Genomic DNA, 26,879 nt, shown 5'->3' with positions numbered 1-26,879 from the left:
CCTTTTGTTTTTGGAGGAGTCCTCCCCTATTCGGATGCCACAAGATTAGGGATGGGCGAATTTCACCCGTTTCGCCAAAAATTCGCCTCCGGTGAAAAGATGCAGACGCCCATCTTTTTTTTTTTTGCCGCCCAACGCCATGCAAGTCTATGGGCGTCAATTCCAAGTGAAACAAGGTGAAAAAATTTGCCCATCCCTACACAAGATCTTAAAGGGATACTGAAAATTTTTTTTTTCAAAATGAGTCAGTTAATAGTGCTATTCCAGCAGAATTATGCACTGAAATCCATTTCTCAAAAGAGGAAACAGATTTTTTTATATTCAATTTTGAAATCTGACATGGGGCTAGACATTTTGTCAATTTCCCAACTGCCCCATGTCATGTGACTTGTGCCTGCACTTTAGGAGAGCAATGCTTTCTGGCAGGCTGCTGTTTTTCCTTCTCAATGTAACTGAATGTGTCTCAGTGAGACATGGGTTTTTACTATTGAGTGCTGTTCTTAGATCTATCAGGCAACTGTTATCTTGTGTTAGGGAGCTGCTATCTGGCTACCTTCCCATTGTTCTTTTGTTTGGCTGCTGGGGGGGAAAAGGGAGGGTTGATATCACTCCAACTTGCAGTACAGCAGTAAAGAGTAATTGAAGTTTATCAGAGCACAAGTCACATGACCAAGGGCAGCTGGGAAATTGACAAAATGTCTAGCCCCATGTCAGATTTCAAAATTGAATATAAAAAAATCTGTTTGCTCTTTTGAGAAATGGATTTCAGTGCAGAATTCTGCTGGAGCAGCACTATTAACTGATTCATTTTGAAAAAAATGTTTTTTCCCATGACAGTATCCCTTTAAAGTGAGAGAACCAGGGCACAAGTACTGGGCAGGCAAGGGAAACTGAGTATAAAACAGATGGACAGGAAACAACCAGAATGTAGTCAAGGGTCAGGCTAAGGTCAGTACCATGACAGCAACAAAGTACCAAATTGGAATCCAAGTTAGTAGTCAGAACAGGCAACAAGGTCAGAGACAAGCAGCTATTATCAGAGTTAGGCACAAACACAAGAATCAGATCAGAACACACCCAGGAGCTAAAATCAAACAAAACCTACGTTGGGCAATGATTTCCAGTTCTCAGTCTCTTTAAATATTTGCACGCCATGCAAAATGACATCATGACACTGCAATGTTAATGTATTGCATGTGTGACAAAATGAAGAAAACGAACAAGATGCCATGATCCTGCAGCCGTCCTCATAAGCAGATCAGCAGGGAACCTGCGTGGAACCACTAGACCACCAGGTACTGCAATTGCTCTATACTAGTAACTCAATTATTTATTCTGACAATCCCTCCCTCCGCACCTATATACATTTAATTATCATAAAAATACTACTTGACTTGATAAAAAATTGACTCCTAAGTAAAAATATGTTTTTTCACAGATATGTAAAGTTCTCTTTTAAAGGGGACCCGTCATCCAAAAAAATTATTCAAAATCATATTAGTCAAGCAAAATGAACTTTACTTACATTATATAAATTATTTGAATCTTGTTTCCATCAGTCTGGGAACTAATAATTATAGCAAGCAGGCAGGGGCCATTCTGTGGACACTGTTATTAAGGCAAGACTTTAATCATCTCAGAATCTTGTTTGTGCACCAGAATGGGGGACCCAATGTCTATCCCCATGCCCTGGCTACACAATTAAATGGTGAAGAGAACGAGGGAATTTGGGGAGAGCAGTTACATCTAGTAAGTGCTGTATGGAAAGTGAAAGTAATTGTCTGCCCCACCTCCATGCCTAAGGCATAGAGGAGGGGCAGAAGTTATTTGATTGACAGCTAAGATTTTTAAATGACCTTACAACAGCTATTAATTCTTTTTTTTTGTATACTGTTTTTATTGAAAGAATTCTACAGTCATAATATAACATAATGAAGTTGTAGGTATCATCAGTGCAAGTATATGACATCAGAGATATTGAGCATTTAAAACGCATAATGAGAATTACACAGATCACGTATCATATTGAAACATTCATAATAATAAACTATCTATAAACTTTTCAATATAAAAAAGTTTGTTGATTATGCTGTCCCAAGTTACTCTGAATCACATGTTCATAACTTACGGTCCGAAGACCAGTTATGCCTGATTTATATGTGCAGCTTAAGATGAGAGACAAATTATGCAATTTACCAATGAAAGATACCTTTCAAGAGTGTCAGAGGTGATATATAAAGAAGGCAAAAAGACAAAGAGATAAAGAAAAAAGGAAGGGACAAAGATAATAGTAGAAATAATAAAATTAAAGGTAAAGGTAAAGGTAATCACTCAGCCGTTTTACGCTCTACTTATAGGATAACCGATTCATATTTCCCAGGTGTCATTTAACATAAAGGATATACAGTACATATAGTGAGCTCCTAGTCCGAGTACAGTAATTTATATTGCTCTAACTCCATAAACACAACCCAAGTTGTCCATGTCTTTATAAATATCTCATGTTTCTCATATACATAACTAAGCATCCCTTCATTCGCCTTGTGTTACCCATTTCTTCAAACCATTCCATTGTTGAGGCGGGAATCGTGGACTTCCAATGTCTGGGTATTATAGTTCTAGCGGCACTTCCTATTAATGACCTTTTATATGTAAACGCATTTCCTGGGAGCATAGATAAAAAAGACCTATAGAAGGGATTGTAGGTACATCCATTACATTGAAATTTTTTTTACCAAAATGGTTTTAGAATATTACAAGATCACCATATATGTGTAGGAGTTCCCACTTCTTTTTTTACATCTCCAACAGAGATTAGAAACATTATCAAACATTTTATGTAGAAGCTCAGGGCACCTGTAGCACCTGGAAAAAATTTTTTATTGTTTCTTTCCTGTGCTTTACATGCTATGGAGAATTGATGAGTAAGATAAAAACAAGGCATTCTACTGCTCTTCAGAATATTTGGTTTGTAGTTCCATTTCCCACGTTCTAGTAAATTATGGTAATATCATTACATTTTTGGGGTCATTTAACTTATATAATAAAGAAATTCCATGCCTAAGAGGTTCCGGTAAACAAAGATCTTCAAAGGCTGTGGGAGATAAATTTCTAATCTGTCAATTAGCAGGGTTCCCTTGAGCATATTTCAACAGGAATGATTCTGGTGTGGTTGTACATACAGCAGATAGTGGTAGTAATTGTTTATCTTTCAATACTTCAAGTAAAGCGTCTGGCTAAAAATTAACCCTTGGACATGCCTGGTGGAAAGTTCAGATTTCTTATTATAGGTGTCATGGGACCATTTCGGGAAATACAGTATGAGGCAGATTTTAGATATTGTGGTGTGGTTGTACATACAGCAGATAGTGGTAATAATTGTTTATCTTTCAATACTTCAAGTAAAGCGTCTGCCTAAAAATGAACCCTTGGACATGCCTGGTGGAAAGTTCAGATTTCCTATTATAGGTGTCATGGGGCCATTTCGGGAAATACAGTATGAGGCAGATTTTAGATATTGATCTGCCTGAGAAAGCGTTTCTCTACATAATTTTGGTAAAGTGCCTTTGTCTGGTCTGAGAGTAGGACGTAGCCACCAGAGAGTCTGTATAGGTCTGTAAATTAACAATTGTTCAATCTGTATCCATTTTTTCTGATTATTGTCGTGAAAGCAATTAATTTTTTAATAAAAAATAGAAATTGTATTTCATGTTTAATTTGAAAAGGACTTTTATTATACAGATTTTTGTGTCTGGATAACAGGTCCACTTTAAAAAGAAGAAGGAGTCAAGCCCAGAGGTACTCTATTTATTAGCCTATACATATCATGTTATTAGAAAATTGTAGTGCTATAAAATGACTTATAATGACTTACGTCTGTATCTTTCTAAAGGTACAAGAATAGAAGACAATGGCCAAGGAGAGTGTTAGTCTTGAGATTTTGTAGTTTCAGAGAATGGAGAGAATATATTATACCAGTTATCTAGATTGAAGGGTCTGTTACAAGTACATTTTATAGTCTCCTCCAAAGAGCTTTGAATACAGATAAGACCTTACCTTGATTTAAAGGCTACAGAAGCTATAAAGTTCTATGAAGCTAATGTCACAGCAGTTATTATGATCTAGATCCACACATATTTATTCATTTATATACCAAGTGCAGTCATTGTGATAATAAATTTGTGGGAGGATCATAACACTTTTCCTTCTTAAATAGATGAAGAAACATTAAAGTGAAATAGCTTTATTCCTAAAGAGTCTTCTATATATACCTCTAGTACAACATATTTAAAGTAAAAGTAAATTAAAATTTGATTTAGAAATACTAAGTTCCATAAGTTGATATTTCAATTTGATGCCATTAGCATATTTTTATTTCATGCAGGAGGCATTAAATTCAAGTAGCATAATGTACTCAAGTTATTATAATCTTGCAGGCATTTAGCAGTAATATAACCATAGCTGTCACATAGTGTGGATGCAACCTATGGTTTATGTATAATGTTGTGGTAAATGGATTTGTTTTTCAGTATATATATATAGTAGATAGCAACTGGCACATCTCCTTTTGAACTATAGATACTGTACATGGAATGCAGTCTTTTGGGCAATTCATTTTTACACTCTTTCATTGTTATCATGTATTTTGCTTTTTAAGCTTACGTCAAAGAAAAACACAATACTAACTTTTCCCACAGCTTAATAAATAAAAAATGAAAAAAAAACCTATGAAATTTCCAGAACAATTTTTGATAGTAGAAATCCATCCTCAATTGAAATATTGCAAAAACAATGATATAATGAACTATGTCATACAGGGTTGAATTTTTACTGCATAAATATCTATGGTAGATCCTCTTTTGTTATGCTTAAATTGGGACACAGTCTCAACACTTCAAATCTTTATTCTGGACTGCTTTAAATATAGCGTATATAGAGCTCAACTCCCTTATTACACACCCATAAAGGTATCCTGAAAGACCTTCACCTGCCTTTCAGGTCTTACACATGATACCAAAGAAATCCAATAGCTACTTAATTTCTTCTGCTTTAAATACATCAATATTGTTATATATGCAGATATTGCAGACACAACTGTTAAAAGATTTACTAAGGAAAACCATAAGAATCATTATTTTGGTCCCCAATTCAAAAGAGTCAAAATAGTTAATGTCCTGCTATGGCCTAGTCAAAGCCCTGATCTCAATAAAACCAATTACTATAACAGAGTCAGGGTTCTGGGCATAGAGTTCTTGACAGAACCTCTAGCAAAAGAATACACTGCTGTAAAAAATTGCATGTCAATAAAGCCAGAGAACTGTATTCCTTATCTAGCTATCTAGTTATCTAGCATTACCCATTCTGTTTCATGTTTGGTATCCCAAAACCCAGAACAGATGCCAAGTTTCCGGTCATGGCTCACGCTTCTGCCAATAACAGCCACCTTTCTCAGCTACCCAGATGCTGCCAGGTCTTAAAGCGAGAGAACCAAGGTGAGAGTTCTGAGTAGACAAGGGAACCTTAACGAGGGATGGAAAGAATGGGGTTAGAGCAAAGCATAATAGTGGAACAGGCTGGGGTCAATAACCAATTAGTCATCGCTGTACAGAGTCAGGATCCAGAAGAATAGTCCATAACAGACAAAGATCAGTTCAGGTAATGGTCAAGGACAGACAAAAGTCAAAGAACAGAGAAAACAGACTGGAAGCTACACAGGGACTATCTCCAATAGACCTATGTTGGGTGATGACAAGTAGGACATGGTGCATAAAATATTTGAGAAAGAAAAGATGCAAGCATCAAACCCAAAATGGACATGTGCCAACTAGGAAAGAGACTGCGTGCACCAGCTAGGAAGACAGCTGTGGTCATCCATGCTGCCTCCCAGGTATTCTCACATCCTGTGTATAATTTAATTTTTTTAGAGGGACAGCTGCCTCTACCTTATACCACTAAAACAGAATTGGTACAGATTAGGAATATGGTCGATGGTCATTTAACTAGCATTAATACCATTATATGTGAGACCATCACAAACTTACTTTTCACATTGATATGAAGGTGTGCACATAAATTAATGCACACACACCCTGTAAATTGTAAAATAATTTCACAGATTCCTAATAATGAATTACTTAATGTTATTTTATTAATCTTACATTACATTTTAACAAGCTTTGCCTTTGTAAAAATATAATTTTCATTTTTAGAAAAAGTAATTATGAAAAAATAAGTGGCATCTAAAATGATAGATTGTCCCTATAGTATATTACCTTCTTCCTTCTACATTGCTTCTACTGCTCTCTATGTGATAAAGTGAAGGGAAAAAATGCAGTCGGCTCTTAGCTTTTGGCACTGTTTAGCTCACTTAGCTTTGGATCTCTGCTGAATGAACAATAATCCAGCTAAAATTAAAGCCTAATGAAGTGGTCACAAAGTGGAAAGTCTAACTTTTTCAGCAGTCAAAATTAAGATTTAATGACTCTCTACAAAGTCCTCCAACACAAACCGCTTTCATGGTTGGTGTGCTTAATATGCCTCATGTGATTTTGTTTACTAAATCTAAACACTGAAACAAAATTGCGGAATTAAAGTATGTTTTCCAACAGTTAACATTTAATTATCATCGCTATCTCCCCTACTTAGGCCAGATAACACCATGGTGAGTTAAATGTATATATTCATTGAAAAAAAGCTCTTCTTTTTTTCTGAGAGCCATGCAACTGGCAATAAATTATCTGCTGTGAATCCATTTACAAAGAATGCTATCTGACCAGGCAAGTTTGAAGGTAGCAATGATAATATTTCTGAAAACCCCCGCTGTTGTCTCTTGGAAATGATTGTTGGCAGTCTTATGTAGTTAAACGCGTTTATGTAGTTTCAAAATTAAATAAACAACGTAAGGCTTGGGAAAATGACACCTTTATCCACTGTAGGTTCTATTCAGATTAGATTAGACAAATATAAATGATTTTCTTGCACAAGGATATAGAAATTCAAAAAATATTCTGCTGCTTAATCAGTCTCACAAGTGTATTTCCTTATTTTTGAAGAAAATAAACAAGCAAGGCATTCAATGAAACTATTAGAATTTTACTGAAATAAACTTTTGTTTTTTTAACGTAAAATAGAATACCGTAAGTAGCAGAGCTTAGGTCCAATTATCATGTATTATGGTTCCGAGGTGCCTCAATTATTGGCCTAAAAATACAGCAGTTCAAGTTATTGGGTGATAATTGTAATCAACAGTGCTAACTAACAGTACACTATACACTTTTGATTTGGAATCATTCTCAGGTATTTTCTAGAGAATGGGTGTTGAAGCCATTGGTTGTCAACATTTTGTAACAAAGTGGAACAAGCTTAAGTTTGTACAGTTTGTCATACAGGGGGTATGTCTACAAGTAATCCCTAGTAATGGCACTGCTGGCTGTCTAGGAGGGATCCATGAAATACATAGTAGATTAAAAATATTTGTTATGCATACATATATACATACAGATGAAGCCACTTGGATTTGTGAGTTAAATGCGTCATGACTCAGGGTTAATTAAAGAAACTGTGTTATCTAAAGTTATCTTAACTCATTTAATGCATTTAACCTTTTCATTAGCATACCAAAGCACCATTGTTCACAATGGGGAATGCTTTAATTAGATGGGATGCTGTGACACAATTTTCTGTGTTAAATGGGATAAGTGGGATATCTGTGTTTAGTTATTCTGTGTCAAACAGGCAAACCAAAGTGGCTGCATCTGTACTGTACATTGTAGTTCAAATTTATGAGCAGCTGCCAGGAGATATTTTAGTGTATAAACACAATGTTCACAAATAATAGGCTCATGTAAAATGGGCATTGTTACTGTAATGGATGGAACCTTCCTTCTATACTTGGACTCTGGTTGCTGATTCTGTTACCAATAGACTATTGGAGGTCACCCCAAGCATAAGACTAGATTGGTAGATGGTATGTATTGGTAAGTATACCTAGTGACATTATTTAGGATTTAAGTGAAAAAAAGGATTGAATAAACAGCATAATCATTATAATAAGTCTTCTTTATGTGAAGTCAAAGTGTTATATACTGTAACAGGTAATGCAATTTAAATCATCTTGAATGCTAACACTTCCCGATTACAACTAACTTTTGAGTTTTCAAAACCATTCATCAAGATAAACAGTTCTGAAGCTTTTAATGTATTTACATATACAGTGCTAATTGAACTAATTGAAGTATTGGAAATTCGACAAAGCTACATTTTTTCACAAAGCTACATTTACCTTCAATAATTATGGTCTCCCTGTATATACAGTATTGGCAATCCGTTAAAACAAATTATAAAACAGTTGCTATCAGTTTTTTGAATAATTTCCATTTCACTGTAAACTACTGTACTGCCAAGTGGCATAACTAGATATAACTGAGCCTCACTGGAAAATCATTTTAGCACCCCCCTGACATATACTGAGATTACTTATTAGTCAGTGTTCCACTGGAACCCCTACACCTCCTGAGTCCTCCATCAGTCACTGGATGTGCTTCATCTACAGTATAGTTAAGTCTCTAGTTCTAGGGACTTTTTAAGGCCATAAAAGTGAAAGACCCGACCTCTGTCCCCTTCAAATGATTTAGAATTGCAAATTTTAAAATTCCCTCTATATTGTAGTGGCACTTTGAATTATAAATCCCCAATATCCAATGTCTGAACCTCTATTGTCTACATCTGCAGGCTTTAAATAAATTTCTTAGGCCAGTATTTGCTTAAATGTTAATGTTTACTTTAAACATTTTACTCTAAACATGAAGCATGTTATATAAACTATTACTGTATATGTTTTATTCTGCATCTTTCCTCCATCAGTAAGTGTTAATGCAAATCTCATGATAACCTTGGGGATTTCTGTGTTTATTCAAAAATTAGACTTGTACAAACATTCTAGCCTACTGAAGCAACATGATTTTATGGACTTATGATTGTTCCCATATAACTTCAATCAGCATCACAACATGAATTTATGAATCATATTATGTAAGTCACGTTATAGTTTTTTAATTAGCACATTATACAAATTATGAAACAAAGCCAAGATAAATGCTAACATTCAGTAAATATTTAGGGAAGTTTTCAGATTGCTTTACTTATACCATATAAAGCTTGACCTTTATATACATTGGACTTTTTATTGACATGTTGAGCATTGCTTTTTTGTTTGGAGGTGGGGGGCAGTGAGCTATTATGACCTTGTAAAGTAAAGTGTGTGCTGGACAATTACTACCTTGTAATGATGTTTCATGCCACCCCTCCTTTTTTTTGGCTCTCATGGCCACTTATGGTTTTATTATGGAAAATAGCTATACAGTATATATACAGTATAGCCTATTTCCTGTAGAGGCAGCCAGAAGCCAATGGATGTTGGTAGCTGAAAGACATTGCTGGGAAGTAGAGATACATTAGGAGGAGTTATTTCTTGTTGCCCAATTAGTATGTGGTGCTCTGGAAGCACATAAATGCTTCCAGATACTATCTTGGAGTAGAGACCATAAATAAGTGGACAATAAATTGTGTTCTGGCAGTGTAGAGCTAGACAATTTAAAAACACAGTTCAGCCAATTTTGAGTAGCTTCCATTCATTGAATGAATATATGTATGATTGGTATTTTCCATAGATACCAGAAATAAGCTTGTTATGTCTGCACACTTATAGATTAAAGAATGGAGAGTATAACTGTAATGCATTTTAAAAAACAATTGTATTGTAGCATACATTGGTTGTGTATTCATTTAGTGACCCAGGCAGGTCTTGTTTAGCTATTTTGTTCCACAGCAAAAATTTATGAAATGACAAAAATCATCCATCTTTCCTAATAAAAAAATAGAGACCCTCAGAGAGACCCTAGAGAAATGCTTTACTTTCTCAATAGCTAAAGGTTCTCTGTCATCGTGCCAGTGAATTATAAGACCATACAATACCTCCGAAAAATAGGCCATACACCTAACCAAATTATATTTGATGAGACCCAGATAAACCATGACCCTCTGCATGTATTAATAGTATTGCAGGGAAAGAGCTATGTAAAACCCAAGTTGGTTCCTCCAAGTGCTGCTTATTCTGCTACAAAAGAAATGTAGGAGCATCCATTCAGCCAGGATTATTTTTAACCAGCCATGGAGATTCTAAAATGATATCAGAGGTCAAGGAAGTCAGGACATCAAAGGATGTTTTTTCTCCTCCAACACCAGTTCCTAATTTCTAAGCCAGTGTTTAACACTGAGTTGAGTATCTGTTTTTAGTTTCAAGCTATTATAAATCTAAAATAATCTGTTCAAATATTGACAATGGTCATTCAAACACTGAATGGCCTCCCCAGTTGGTACAGTAATGTTGTATTTGCATAAACTTGAGATGGTCTGTGGGTGTAAATGGTTTAATTTTCATAAACTTGGATTTATCTATAAGCCTGCCATTGTCAAGAAATTTAATTACTTGGAGATTGGTTTATATATGACAATTGTTAAATAGGGAATTGTATATGCCTGGTGGAACAGCAGATTATTAAGTAAAGGAATTAGTAGGGATGGGTGTTAAGTAAGGTCATATTTAGTCTTAATTTTATCCCATATCTATATCTGATGTGCCAATGCACCAAATCAATCCACAAAAGGGGGATAAGATACGTATAAGACATTGGGTTGCTGCCTGTTCAATTTTTACAAAGACAGCTTGGTTCTCAAAAGAGCTGGAGGGTCAAAACTGCCTCCAAGATAAAGAGGAAAACTGGACAGGAGTCTCATAGATTGGGTATTTGTCTATCGTCATGTCATAGCCCCACTCTTGTGACATTCCATTTATTAAAGATATTAAGTGTTAATCAGATGGGTTTTAAGATGAGGGATATGTTGGCTTCTAGTGATTGCAGACCAAACTGTTCACCTCTGTGTAGGCAAAAGCCCCAGACCTGAAGTGAGTGATAGCTCTCTGGGTAAATATGTTTAAGGATCTAGAAAACTCTCCCCTAGCTTGGATCAAGGGAGGGACCTTTTTATATAATCTTGACTAATCAGGTGACACCTCTCTGTTTCAACTTCACAAATTCAGTTCTGCTTTCAGTGAATTTATTAATTACAAATGAAATAAAATAAACTGCTTTTCTCTGTAGCAAAACACAAATAGCTTAGGAAAAGCACAGCTTTTACATTTAAAATTGTGTACATATATATAGTGAATAAAGTACCCCCTCTTGTAAAATATAAGGATATTATAAGTTACCGAGGAGTTTCATGACCATATAAAAACACGAGGCCGAAGGCCGAGTGTTTTTATACAGGTCATGGAACTCCGAGGTAACTTATAATATCCTCATATTTTACAACTGGGGGTACTTTATTAATTATAATACACAAATTTTAGTGAGTCATGTGACAGAAATTACATCACTACTCACCGTTTATAACTGATGACATCACTACTCACCGTTTATAAGGATATAATTTACAAGATATTCATGGCTTTTGTGTATTATAATACAGATATAATCAGCCATAAGTTTCATTATCATAAAAACCTTAAAAAAGAGCAAACTTTATTGCCATTTTTTTTAACTCTATCTCCCTTGGGTGGATTAATGTACAGTAATTTCAAATACAGAGAAAGCAAAATCTATACTTAAATTCATGAGTACTGGATTGACTAATAAAGGGTACATGTCATATTAAAGCTTTGGGAAAACCTGAAGCCCAATATATTTCCAGACATAATAGTTTCCCCAGTGATATAAATGCTGCTCCTTATCAAGTTAGTACACTGCAAGAGTTTATTAGGCTTGTAATAACTTCATTGTCATCATCTTCCTTTGAAGCTGAGCGTTTCCAAATGATTGCTAAATCAGTATTTTAAAATGCTCTTTCCGGCAAAATATTGGTAATATTGAATATCTGTTTTGGGTCAGCATTTTGATATTATAAATGTTTCTTATAAATATATTCATATTTCTGTGCTTTATTTTGTATTTCAATCAAGTCCATGAGGATCATATGCATGGAGCATACATTTTAAATGTAATCTCCACAGAGATAAAAGTCCTGCTGAGGTTGCCTGAGGAAATACATCTATGTAGTAAGTTTGAATTATGTGAAATAAATTATAATGTCTCAAATATTTGTTGTTTAGGACCAATTTAGCAAAAGAAGAAACTTTTGTTGGTGCTTTGTGATTGTCAAGTAAAAAAAATCTACTTGTTTATATGTCCCTAAGTGGATAATAACATGATCATTTAACACAGAATTGGATGTGTACAGCAAACTAGGTTGTTTAGACACCCATATACATTTTTGTGTAAAATGCATATTCCACCTATAATTTTATTACAATAAAGTTCTATGTTGTTATTTTTTTAAATTATAAAGAACCAATGATATCAAATAATATAAATAAGATATAAATAAGCTTTCTGTGTGATTGGTTGTGAGTTTATTACATTTGAAGTTTTAATGGGAATGAGCATTTGATTACCTGCTTTCTCCTTCTGCATAACTAAACTAAAGAACTGAGTGTAAAATAAAGGTGCTTTAAGTTTCATTATTCAGAACTGGTCTGAGAAACAAATTAAAAACGTTCTGTAAAGAAAATATCTACATTTTTTTTGCAAACACCATCCCCATTAGTGTAGTTATGTTAATTATGGGTGTATATTACCACTTTAACCCTTTAAGTGCTACATATATAGAATGTATTTCACTAGCATAAAGTGCCAGCATACCAATACTATTGATTTCTGGGTTCTAACTCTAGAGGGAGAACATTTTGTAACAAGATGTGGTGGCATCTGTGCTCCTTTCAGATGTCTCTTTTAGGTGGAGGTCTATTGTCAACCAGTTGAGACTAGGGATAGTTACCTTGATTGCAGTTTGAGTAATTTCTCAGTTTGAGAATTATAATAATCACAGTACAGGGTAAACTGTAATGCATGGTAGGAAGGTGGTAGACCCACAGGGACATTTCCAATTTACTAACGGGCGCAGGCGCCAATTTGCTAGCGAAAAAGACAGGCGCTAGCAGTCATTCGCACTCTATCGCCAGATGACAATTTGCTCTGGCGAATGGATATTACGCCACAAATTCATTAAAGTGCGGATTTTATTGAACGTTATCTCTTTCGCCAGAGTTGCCTTTGCCACTTCAGACCAGGCAAAGCACATTAAAGCAGCTAGATCTTCCTCAATCTTCTATCATTACATTATATTCTGTGAGGCAAAAATGCATCAAAGTCCAAAAAACGCTGGCATATTTTCCTTTTTTCAGCCTTATTGCCTGAAAAAGACCTAACTTTAAAGTTTTTTTGGGTAAACGGTTTTCCCCATATGGAACATTAATTTTACAGTGGGCACATGTGTAGGGCATTAGAATAACTATTGTCTTTATTGAGGTTCCCTGGACATGTGTTTTAAAAAGTGTAATTTGTAAGTATATGCACCAACATTTAACATAAAGAAGTCCAAACAACTTTAAATTTCCTGCCCTATGCAAATTGACCTAAGCGCAAGATAACTAATTTGACTAGGCAGAAATACACATTAGCACATCTTCACTATCAAATGCTCGCATTGTCAAAGTAACGCTAGTGAAAATTTGCCATCGTTCGGCACCCACAACGAAACTCATGAATTAGCTTAGTCTGAGTGAATTTTCGCTTGGCGAAGTGTTGTGCTTGGTGCGAAGTGGACGCTGGGAAATTTTCGCCGGTTAGTAAATCTGCCCCAAAGAGAGAGAAGAAGCAGTAAGTAAAAGTAATCAAAGAGGGAAGGGTATGGAGAGGAGGAAAGGTTAAGTAGGATAGTCGGAGGAAGACAAGAGCATAAAACGGGAAAAAAAGGGAATTGCTTACTACTGGGTCTTTAAAGAAAGAAAGATGGAGGAAAAAGAAAAAACAGGGAGAAATAAAAAAGGAAACAAGGAAGAAAATAAAATATGTAATCTTTTTTTAAATATACAATAAAAAATGATGTGGGGTGGAATTTGAAATTTTTAACCAGGTGCTAGACCAGCTAGACCGTGCACTGTAAAACAATTATTATTATTTTTATACAATTGTTTTTATATGTAAGATATTGGTGAAACTGTGCACTTTAGTAGCTGGAATAATTCTCCCTCTGTTTTAATTAGGTGTCATGCAAGTAAACCAAACAAGCTGCCAATACAAGAAATATTCAGACAGTGAGAAACAAATATAAGAAAATTTGAACACACCATTAGGAAATAATTAGAAACAAAGAAGATTGTTGAAGACATAAAAGCATCAGTTTCACTTTGCCTGAGGGTCTAACGATGAATGTCATTTATTCATGAGGAAAATTAATCATTTAATTAACCCAGTGTGTTAACAGTACAGAATAAATAGTAATGAATACTTTTACATGATCCTCAGTAGCCAATGTCAGGAAAAAAGTAGGTAAATGCGTTTGGGACAGATAATTAGTGAGGAATGTCTGCTTTGTGGGTGATTTATTTGCCCTTACAGGGTTTGCAATAATAATAAAGTTGTCAGAGTATTTTTTCCTTAAGAACATTAATTGTGAAATCTTGATTACAATTGCATTTGAAGTAAATAAAGTGTTTACTGAGGATGTAGTTTAAGAGCTCCATCAAGTGTCTATCAACAGGCATACAGTGTCACTTACAACATATTATAATGTTTTAAACTGAACTGGGTTTTATTTGAATGAAAAATGTCAATGCACAGTGAGAAAAGGTACAACAGTGCAATGATTTGGTTCCACAGAATTTCATTTTACTTACAGTTATTAAACTAAGGATTTCTTAATAAGTAAATTTCTCAGCAAGTAGTCCTTTATGTCTTGCTAAAATAAGGTATAAATGTTAGGTTAACCAATTTGCATGTTGTAATGAACTGGACAAAATTGCATCAAAAGTGGGGATTGTGTCTTTTCAGCATTATTATGACATTTGCATGTGACTTTCTGTGCACAAGTATTTTGCACCCACAGAATAATGGAATTACCACCAACATAAAAATGTCATTAGCTTCAAGGTTCACCTGCATTGACAGGCACACTTGCTCGCAATTCTACAGTGTAGGTGAGTGGCATAAATAGCTGCTCTGGACTCACTCCTGCCCCTTCCAGACACACAAGGGGAGTCGGGCTTGGGTGCAATCCCTTGCACTCAGGTAGTTAGGTGGGATGGATGCACTGGTTCCAAGTGCAACTACAGAAATGTGAAATGAGCACCTTCGGAATCATGTACTTTAAGGCAGTTATTTACTAAATACTTTCACAGAATTAGAGACTGGAGCGCTCTAACCACCCGCCGTATCGTTAAAATTGCATATTGGAACGCTCTTCTGCTTAGCGGTCTACTATTACACTTAATCCAAGTTTGCTCACCGCTGTCTGAAATTGGCTCGGGTGCGTATGCCCCGAGCCCTCCGCTTTAAATATCCCAATGTAATAAAATTATGGGTCACTCACCGCTCCTGTTTGGTGGTCCGGGTGCTGCGCCCCGAACCCTCAGCATAGGGGAGACATCAAGGTACAAATCAGCAGTTAGGCACGCACTCCACAGGACTCCAGGTAACGGTAAAAAGGTTATTACTTTATTGCACAAACAAATATCCACCTAACGCGTTTCGTATGTTACCACACGTAATCATAGGCCTATGATTACGTGTGGTAACATACGAAACGCGTTAGGTGGATATTTGTTTGTGCAATAAAGTAATAACCTTTTTACCGTTACCTGGAGTCCTGTGGAGTGCGTGCCTAACTGCTGAGTTATTTACTAAACCCCGAATTTATCAAATTTTTTTTTATTTAAACAAAGTCAACCTAACGCCCATACACGATTTTAACTCATTTATCAAGAAATCACCTAAAAAAAAAACTGGTTCAGGAAAAGTCTTGACAAAATCATGTGACAATTCGAATCATACAAATTTTTCTAGTTGTCACACAAAACCCCCACATTTTTTGGATTATCGTACGAAAACCAGAGCAAAACAAAGTCAAAAAGCATCTTCAGCCATTTGCCATTGACTTTTACATGACCTCTACAGGTTTTAGCTGGAGTATTTTCAGAGTCAGATTTTTAGCAGCTTTGAGATAATAAATCTCTAAAAATTTGAGTTTTCCCTTTAAAAACTTACCAGAAAAAATTGAATTTTAAAAAATAGGCCCCTTAATAAATGGCGTTGATACATGCAACAAGATTTTTCCACCTTTGCCAGTAAATATGTCTTTAAATATGTGGTTTATGTCATAGTTTTTATATACAGGTGTCAGGGGGCCTATCGGCTCCCAGCGGGAGAGTCAGGACCAAGGAGGAAGCCTTTAAGGGTCAAAGTTCAGGTTCAAGGTACAGGCAAGGGTTAAGGCAAATACAAGGTCAAAGTCCAGGCAATGGTTCAAGGCAGGCAGAATGGATCATAATCAAAGTCCAGGCAGGGGTTCAAAAGTCCAGAATAACAATAATAAAGCACCCAGGAATGCTAATAAACACATACTATACTTGGGCAGTGTCTATATGGCCTTTTATTACGAATTTGGCGCCATTGGTGACGTCACCGCGTCAGCATCAATGCGTCGGTGTCCGCGCCGACGCCGTCTCGCTGACGTCATTGCGCTGGCGCCGCTACCCACGTGGCGGCCATGGGCGCCGCCATTTTGGGAGCGACGCCGGTGGGGAAGGGTGCGCCGCCCAGGGCTCCGGGAGGAATGGGATAATAAATAAATAAAGTTTAAGTACGTGTTATTTTTCATGGAAACAAATGGATGATAATAAGAATCGTGAGAAGTGCCAAATTAGATGGCAATGCTTGGCACACTTTGCCGCATGCAACATTACATTTTCTAAGACAAATGCACTTTCACATCTTTAGACTTAATTTTTTCCAGTTAATTTTTTTTTACATGAATTGATTTTATAAATAACAGTTCACAAGGCTTCTTTATAATGGGCTAAATATTGAGCAAGCTTGTTGGCACAAAAAAGACAATTATATATATTTTGGAGTCTACTCAAGGCTCTTGTGATATGGTAGTATTCTATAGAATATCTATAATGCCATAAAAATACTACTGAAGTGTGCTGCTCCAAAGGACTTCCTACTTGGCTTTGTTATACATCACAATTATTAAAACTAAAAAATACATTATTTGGTTTCAGAACAACATTTAAAATGGAAAAATTAATTATTTACAATCAGAAAGAACCAGCATAGCACAATGCAAGTCCTTTAAAGGAGAACTCAACCCACCACTAATAAAACACCTACCTAGTACCCAACATAGTCCCCCCCTTCCTGCTCACCCCCTGCATAGGTGATAACACCTATAAGTGCCCCTAATCCTTTACTCGCCTATAAGTGCAGAATAAGCACAGCTGAGCTTGTGGGTGCCATCTTCTGGCTCTTCATATTTCTTTGGAAAGTTAGCTCCATATTGGTGCATGTGCAGTTGGTGCAGTCTTCCGGTTCGTAGAAACTGTGCATGCACTAAGAAAAGTGATGGAAATTGCTGAAGGGAAGGAAGAGGGCCCGAAGAAATCCAAAGAGCCAGAAAATGGCACCCATGAGCTCTGCTGCGCTTATGCTGCACTTAAGGGTGAGTAAAGGATTAGGGGAATTTATAGGTGTTATCACCTATGCAGGGGGTGAGCAGGAAGGGGGGCTATGTTGGGTACTATTCTGTGCTTTGAAATAATGCTTTCTGTGCATTTATGTTTAAAATCTAGATTGGCATGCACTATTTAGTTACACCATTATATATTCTGTTTTTTGTTAACATAATTAATTATGTAAATAACTTTGCACATAGCTGCATTTGTTACATGGATGTTATACATTTGTGAGGCAGAGTGCTTCTTAAAATTTACAGAATGAAGTTTGGAATATAATCACATCCTTTTGTGCACGAACCAGATTCTGTTCTCGTTCTTTAAAGTGGACCTGTCACCCAGACACAAAAATCTGTATAATAGAAGTCCTTTTCAAATTAAACATGAAATCCAGTTTCTATTTTTTATTAAAGCATTCATAACTGCTGTAAGCTCATTTAAAAATCTCAGATGTCAATCAAATATTGTCTGCCCTTCCTCTATGCCATGGGCATAGAGGCGGGGCAAGCAATTACTTTCAGTTTCCATTCAGCACTTCCTAGATGTCACTGCTCTCCCCACATTCCCCCGTTCTCTTAACCATTTAATTGTGTAACCAGGATATGGGGATGGACATCGGGTCCCCCATTCTGGTGCACAAACAAGATTCTGAGATGATACAAGGCTTTCCTTAAAAACAGTGTCCACAAAATGGCTCCTGCCTGCTTGCTATCATTTTGAATTCCCAGACTGAAGGAAACAAGATTCAAATAATTTAAACAGTATAATTAAAGTTCATTTTGCTTGACTAATGTGATAAAATAGGATTTTGAATAATTTTTTTTGGTGACGGGTCCCCTTTAATAGAAATAGGCCTTTCGTAAATGCTTTATCTCTGTATGTGGTCACAAATACGTATTCACTCTGGCAGACATTAATTCTATGTACTAGGGATATTTTAGTATACAGAATGCATTTGGGACAAACGGCACCCCATAGCGATCCAACAAACCTCATACTGCTGTGGGTTCTGCAATGCTACAATTGAAACATTAAAAGCTGCTGCCATTTGGCTGAACATTTTGGCACCAAATAGTTTGGTTTGCATCTGATGAAGCCAATGATATGTGCTGTTTTTTAACAATATTGTTAATAGATCAAGTCATGTAGAGGTAAACATAATAACATAATAGAAATACAACTATGTAACTATGTAACTATTTAATATATTTTTAAACTTCACTTGCAATATGAGTTCCTTGAGTAAACTAAAGTGAGCTTTTTCCTGGCAAAAAATCTTTCTAACAAGAAGGGTGCAATTTAATCAAATCACTCTGAACTCTGTCACCCACACATGCTGGTTTGGTATATGAATGGCATGAAGGTTTCACAAATTCCATCACTTTGTGTCTCTATGGAAAAGTCAGATTAATAACCACCAGACCATAAAAAGTATATTTGTTCTGTGTACGTTATTGGAGTCTCCAAACAGTTTTTAGAAACACTGTAAATTTCCTTCCTGCTGTGAAAGCATTTTTGAACTGGATATGAAGCATGTCTATAGAGGCTGAGTGTAGAGATCTTGCTTGCTACAACAAGAGGGCACTGACATAGTTACTGCTTGAAAATGATATCCGCTGCAACTCAATTATCACTGTTGTTTTTATGTGAATAGATTCAAAGGATATGGAATTGTGATTTCAGATGCATACTCAGCTTTCAGCAATATCAAAATAAACCTAGCAACAATACAAATAAAATAATAAATAATAATTTTTATTTACAGCCACTGTATATACATTTAAAAAAAATAAGGCTAAATCAAAAAATGTAAATATTGCTGCAATACAGTAGTGCATAGTAAAATCAATTCAAACTAGCTTTAAATATAATAATACCGTTTGCCATAACCAACCATTTTTAAGAGACCCTCTGTATATCCTAATCATTGAACATCATTTCATATTATGGGGCAGATTTACTAAAGGGTGAATTGTCACCAGTGACTGCTTAGCATACCGCACCACTTCGCCAGGTGCAAGTTCGCTACCACTACGCTAATTCAACAATATGTGTGCCGAATGCTGGTGACTTTTTGCTATCGTTACTTCGTCAGTGTGAGCATTTCATTTGCGAAGATGCGCTAGCATTCGTTTGTGCCTAGCGAAAATTCGATAGTGATCTTGCGCTTAGGTCAATTTGCATACAGAGGGTTGTATGGAGGTCTTTATTATAAATGTTGGGACAAATGCTTGAAGTTACCACTTTTTATTACACATGTCCAGGGAACTTTAATAAAGACAAGAGAGTTAATATAATGCCCTACACATGAGCCCACTGTAAAATTAATGTTCCAAATGTTATAAAATGTGTGGAGAAAACCGGTTACCCAAAAAAGTAAGTTAGGACTTTTGCAGCCAATCCCACTTAAAAGAATTTAAAGTCACCAGTGTTTTTGGAACTTTAATGCATTTTTGGCACACAGGATATGATGTAAGTGACATCACAAACAGACTGAGATTGAGGAAGATCTAACTGCTTTTCAGCACTTCGCATGGTCTGAGGTAACGAAGTCAACTCTGGCGAAAGAGGTAACATTTAGTAAATCTGCCCTATATGTTAAACTTAATATTCACTATCAATATATATATATATAAAAAAAGACTACCTACCTTACATTAGAAACACAGCATTAACAAGCATTTAATCTATTGACAAAAACAGTTACAAGGAGCTGGTACAATGTAATATTATATGTAATCTAAAGCACAAAAAACATATTCACATTAGTCTTCTGAACATGTATGCTCTTTATTATAAAATTGTTTTTAAGCTTCTCTTAATGGTACCAAAGTAGTGTGAGCAGAGTTATGTGGTGTAACACCAGATGCATCCTGGGGTGTTTAAGCAAAAGGTCCAACCAACTCACTGTAGAAACTAAAGAAAATAAATCCTGTGAGGCAAAGCCTACGCAGGGCAGCTTTAATCCACACTGAGCTTGTAAATGCTGAAGTAGAAAAAAGCTTCTTGGAATCATGAGGAGATCTAATGCCAGTGTGATGGAGGCTGATGGGTAATCCACATGCTGGTAACTCAGTACATAGCCTAGCAATTGCTCAGGCCTGCTTCACTAGTCCATACCTGCCAACATTTGAAAAATGCAAACTGAGACAAAAAGATCTGCTGCATGTAGCACAGTGAACATTTTGGACACAACCCCCATTATGTGCACATACTACCTAAATATCACACCCAGTTTACCCCCAGGTTATAGAAAGTTTGAACACATTTCTGGGGGTTTTAGGTACATATTTTGTGTATTATAACAGTTTTGCTAAGGAAGACGAAATAGCCCTTTAAGCTGTAAGTCACATTTTCCCCCAGAGACCTGCTTATTTTTTTAGTGCAGATATTGAGTATTCTGAGCCAAAAGCTTCTGTAGCTTATCAAATTCAAGAAACTTTGTATCTTTTTCTGGTGTCAGTGCAGGAGATTAAAGAGAAATGTGGGACATTTCAATCCGAGACTGTGGGCTGAACTGTCATAATCAGGACTGTCCCGCGGAAAATTTGGGAGGTATGCTAGTCCCATTCACTATGACGGCTGAACTGGAAGGGTTAATTAACTCCCTGCACTCTGATTATGGCATTCCCTATATGGGTAAAGGTTCTACAGGTGGAACTCCTAGCTCTCTACTTGAACAGATCAACAGGAACACTTACAGCTGACAAGGAGGAATCCCAGACTGTCCCATAGTATCAATGTGCAGAGTTCATGCTTACATTCTCCTGCTATATTGAAATATCAGCTTTAAAATAATCCCGGGGAGAAAAACCTTATTTATTTTGCTGATGAATCTGCACATCTCTTTAGCACCAACAAAAACCCTGTGTTAAAGCCATAAGATTGATGTATGGGTACGGAAATCAGTAAATCAATAAAGGTCACAGTGACAGAGTGATATATCGAAATCCTGTGTGTTAGTATTTTACATCTCACAAACGCTGCAGGTATTTATTTCTTGTTTAGGTTCCCTATCAAAATCTTGATCAAACTGTTTTATTATTTATTGCCTTTTTTCTGATAAAAAAGAGAACTATTTATTCCATTATCATAACTGTCCTAAATATATAGATGAGCTAAGAACCTGTTAGAAAAGGGTACCAAAACTCAATTGGATAATAAAATACTTAATTGATTATATGCTTGTTTGAATGGGCAATAAGCACAGATTGTTCAAAGCCAAGGGAGAGCTGTTTAATTAAACTAAGTTTTTTTGTGTATAGAAAAAAACCGCAGGGCAAGTTCTGTAGGTAGTAATTGCTTATGTATACTAACATATATTGCTAGATCCCATGGTGAAAAGAAATGAAAAAGGCTCAGTTTGAATTTGCTGTAAGTTTTCCTTAATGGCTGCATTAGCAGAACTGTCATTTATAGAAAGAACATTTAGGTGCAATAACCCAATTAAAATGCATTAATCCAAACACCCATGTTGAATACTTAATTATTACACAGAACACAGAATAGAGTATGTTGAATTATAACTGTCCAGTCTATGACTCTACCACTGAAGTCAAACAAGGACTACCAATATTCTACAATATCCAAAATAATCTGTATTATAACAACAACTAGAGGGATACAGGCCTGTGTCTTCAGCCTGTCCTCAAGCAATAATAAATAATGTGCTTAGACAAAAATTTAAAGGATTATGAAGATAATTCTTTAAAGGTGGGCTTTCCCAATAACTAAATATTTCTTGCTTACTATACATCTATATAACACTCATGCAACGCCCTGGTACTCTGCTATTAGCTCTGCTTTCTTTGTGCAACATGTAGCAGCCAATGCACAGTATGTCTTTCACTATTGTATCTACAAAAGGGCAATAAAACTACAGTACTTGCTGGTTGCTGCTGAATTTTAAATTGATTCAAATCGAGTCATTTTTAGTACTAGGTGCAAAAGATAAATACAAATATTTACTTAATCACACTTACACAGTAGTCCTAAAAATGTAATGTATGGAATCTTTAATTCAGGAACCTGATATCCAGAAAGCTCCAGTTTATTGGAAGACCATCTCCCACATTCCGCATAAATTAGGGTTGGTGGTAAAACAATTCTATTGGGTTTATTTATTGTTTAAATGTTTTTTTAGATGACAAGGTACTGTATGGTGATCCAAATTACAGAAAACCCTCATACCCCCATATGATGCTTAGATATGTCTTAAGTATGATTGTTGCTTAGTGATATAATTTGTGTCAAATGACTTACTAAAACTTGTGTTTTGATGTATATAGATAGAATATATATAGGGACCTTTTTATTAAACTTCAATTTTTTCTGGTTGAGTTTTTCAAGGGGAAAACTCAATTTTTTTGAGGAAAATAAACCTAGAATTTTTAGAGATTTCTTATACTCCAAAGCTTCTAAAAATTCAAATCTGAAAATACTCCAGCCAAAACCTGTTAAGTTCATGTAGAAGTCAATGGCAGATGTCCCTGAAGATGTTTTTTGACATTGTGTTCTGCGCTGGTTTTGTAAAACACAAAGCTATTAGAAGTCACCTTAGAGTTCCATGGCATTCACCCAGCCTTTGGTATTGTGACTTTATATGGGCATGGAACTCCTTGGTGACTTTTAATATCCTTGTATTTTACAATAAGTGGTAAATTATTGCCTATATGCCCATCACTTTGTTGTTTTTTCCCCCAAGATATTTACCCTCATAGGTCTTACAAAAATACTTTCAACACCTTTCATCTCTCTGTATTTCTGTATTTCATCAAATATATACACACTCACAAATCTTGCAAAAATACTTTTAACACCTTTCAACCATTACTGACATTTTACACCAGAAATGTGTGTGGAAGTTTCATTTTGGTCTGCAACACTGAGAAAAGCGAATGACCTGGTTGAAATTTGCAATGTTTGAGGTTGACTATGACAAACAAGTGCGATGAAATAAGCCACATCTTCAGGCACAACAGACAACTCAAAATAATGCACAGAGTTATCAAATAACCTCATTTAATTAGGTGATCAATCCTGCTTTTCTCAAAATGGCAATAAGAATTCCGTTCTAAAAAATGGGCACCATCAATGAGCTAGATCCATATGTGGAGAATGAAATAGTAAACAGCCTCTACATATCTCTATATAGATGTGTGGTGTATATATATATATATAATACACAAAAGCTGTGAATATCTTGTAAATTATATCCTTATAAACGGTGAGTAGTGATGTCATCAGTTATAAACGGTGAGTAGTGATGTAATTTCTGTCACATGACTCACTAAAATTTGTGTATTATAATTAATAAAGTACCCCCAGTTGTAAAATATGAGGATATTATAAGTTACCTCGGAGTTCCATGACCTGTATAAAAACACTCGGCCTTCGGCCTCGTGTTTTTATATGGTCATGAAACTCCTCGGTAACTTATAATATCCTTATATTTTACAAGAGGGGGTACTTTATTCACTATATATATATATATATATATATATATATATATACACATATACATATATATTATATATATATATATATATATATATATACACACACACATAATAACAAATGCAAAAATGAATCCCTTTATCAGAGAGGTGTATTGGATAATCCTATGATGATGATTAAGGGCTCAATCTTATGTGCTATACAATGCACACTACCTTTTCTATCAGCTTGTATAGATGCTAAGCCCGAGCTGATATTGAAGTAATCAAAGGCAGAAGGCAGCAAACTCCTTGTTAATGAAACTTCAGCAGAATGTATTTCTAAAGCTTGTGGGCTGAAGTCTATAGAAATAGAATCCATCTTTATTTAGGTGTTTGTATATAAGGCTGCATTTCAAAATGTATATACTTGTTTTTCTACCTTCTGTTTGTATCATTTATCAAGATAATGAAAATATGTCATAATTATATAAACACCGCTTCAAAATATTACACTGCAGAATACAAACCTCTACATGAATGGTTTGTTTTATGTATGCATGCTGGAAAGACCTTGTTGTAAAGATATTGTCACATTTTGCTTTAACACATGTAAAGGAGAACTAAAGCTTTACTAAAGTAGTAGGTCGGAAATGTTGTAGATTGGGCTACTATATCAGCCCAAGGCAACTACAGCCCTCTAGCATTGAAGATGTGTGTCTAAAGATGCTCCTGCAGCACCCTGTCTTCTTTTCTGCTGATTCACTGCACATGTTCTGTGCTGCTGTCACTTACTGAGCTTAGGGACCAACACCCAAAATACTGAATATATAACATTTAAATGTCACAATTTAAGGCTGAGGGCAATTAATTAATAGTTATTGGTATATGGCAACTCAGAAATCAGCATAGTTAGCATCAGAATTTAATAATGAGCCCTGTAGAACATTTTCTGCTTGATGATTTGCGACTGTCAGGACTGCCAGAAGTACCCGACCCAGAAGTATCCGACGGCGCTGTTTACATTCCCGGCGGTCACAGTGAAGATCCAAGATGGCGGCGCCCATGCTGAACACATGGCTGCAGCGTCGCTGTATGATGATGTCATCACTGGTGCCGGGATCTCATAATAAAAGGGCGCCCAAAACACTGTGGGGCTCATTTATTAAAGCAGCGCAGCGCATAAGTGGACGCAAAAGATTGTCTGCGCCATCACGAGTGTGATCGCTAATATATTTGCGTGATACTGCGCATAACACAGAGCTTTTGCGATGGTTTTGTTTATTCGCATTGCGCAAAAGATTGGGCATTTATGACGCAAACGATGCCGTGGTTGTTAGGGGCGTGGCTGTGGGCGTGGCTACAATGCGCTTGCACTTCGGCCGTCGCAGATTTGCGTCTGTATATGTGCAAAACTGCACCCGGGCAACAGCACCACAATTTTTACGACTGCCTCTTCGTGGCGTAATAGTAACGCTCTTCAAAATGCGCATTCCTGCCCAGCTGCGCTAGTATATTCACATTTTTGCGTTTCATGTTGCTTAAAAGAGAATTTTATATATGTGTGTGCAGAGCCACACTGCTAAACTGGGTTCTGGCAAATACAATGGTGCTGCTGTTGGTGGGGATGTTTGTTAACTCAAAGTTAACTCAAAGATGAACAACCCCTGTAAAGTGCATATTAACCACGCCTTCCACCCAACATGTTTGTATTGACCAAGGTTCCTTTAAGGGTATCAGGTAGGCTAAACACCTTTGCAACCAAACAAATATTAGCACAGAAACAAATGCAGATGCGTCTAAGTGAACGCAATATGCGCAATATGTGACGCAACTAATTAAAGCAGCGCATTCATACATGAGCACAACTAATCCTTACCTTTGCGGTATCTTCCTGTGCGCACAAATTTATTTAAGCATTGCGACAGCTGATACGCAGTTTCACACGTCGCACCTGTCTGTGTCTACATTAGTGCACAAATCGCACTGTTAAGGTATCGTGCGCTACATTATTAAATACTCGCATGTGCTGGGCAAATGTCAGGCCACTGCGCTCTTTTTAGCGCTGCGCTGCGTTAATAAATGAGCCCCTGTGACGGCGCCCAAGAACAGGATTTGCTGCCATTAATCCTGGGTTCCTGTTTGTGTTTCCTGATTCCTGATTCCAGCCTTATTCCAGCCTGTTTCCAGCTCCCAGCCTGAATCCTGCTCCCAGTCTGTTTCTAGCTCCTACCTTGGTTCTGACCCCCTGCCTGAACTCTTGATATTTGCATCTGATCTGCCTGCCCTCGTTAACTCCTGCCTGTGACCACTACTACTGATTCTGCTTAACTCTTTGGATACCGCGACCTTGCTCCCTCAAGAGGGCTTCCTCCTTGATTCAGACTACCTCCCTAGAGGGAGCTCCCGGCTCCCTGACAGCGACGACACCTAACAGCTGCCCAGACCATACTGAGCATGTGCATGTTGCAGACAGTCCTAACAAAATCCAAGGAAATGCCTGTGACAACTTTGAAGGCCTGAGTCATTATTACTATAGAGATGCTGAACCTTTAGACTGGGTCTGAGTTAATAAGTTAAATATATAAAATATGGCATTTCCAGCTATATCAATTTTTAGGTAGTGGTTCTCCTTCAAGGAGGTTGTACCAAATAATGCCAAGCTAAAGGCTTTTGACTTACAGCCAGTGCAAATGTTTTCAAATGCAATACTGTGCTTATCAGAGTTAACTGGTACAGAACAGAATTTCTATTCTGAAATTAAAAAAAAAATGTATGACTGCTATGTATTCCTAACTAATTTTAGTCATACACAA

The sequence above is a fragment of the Xenopus laevis genome, chromosome 4L (assembly GCF_017654675.1).
Source record: "Xenopus laevis strain J_2021 chromosome 4L, Xenopus_laevis_v10.1, whole genome shotgun sequence".
Taxonomy (NCBI): Eukaryota; Metazoa; Chordata; class Amphibia; order Anura; family Pipidae; genus Xenopus; species Xenopus laevis.
This window is presented reverse-complemented; position numbering follows the sequence as displayed.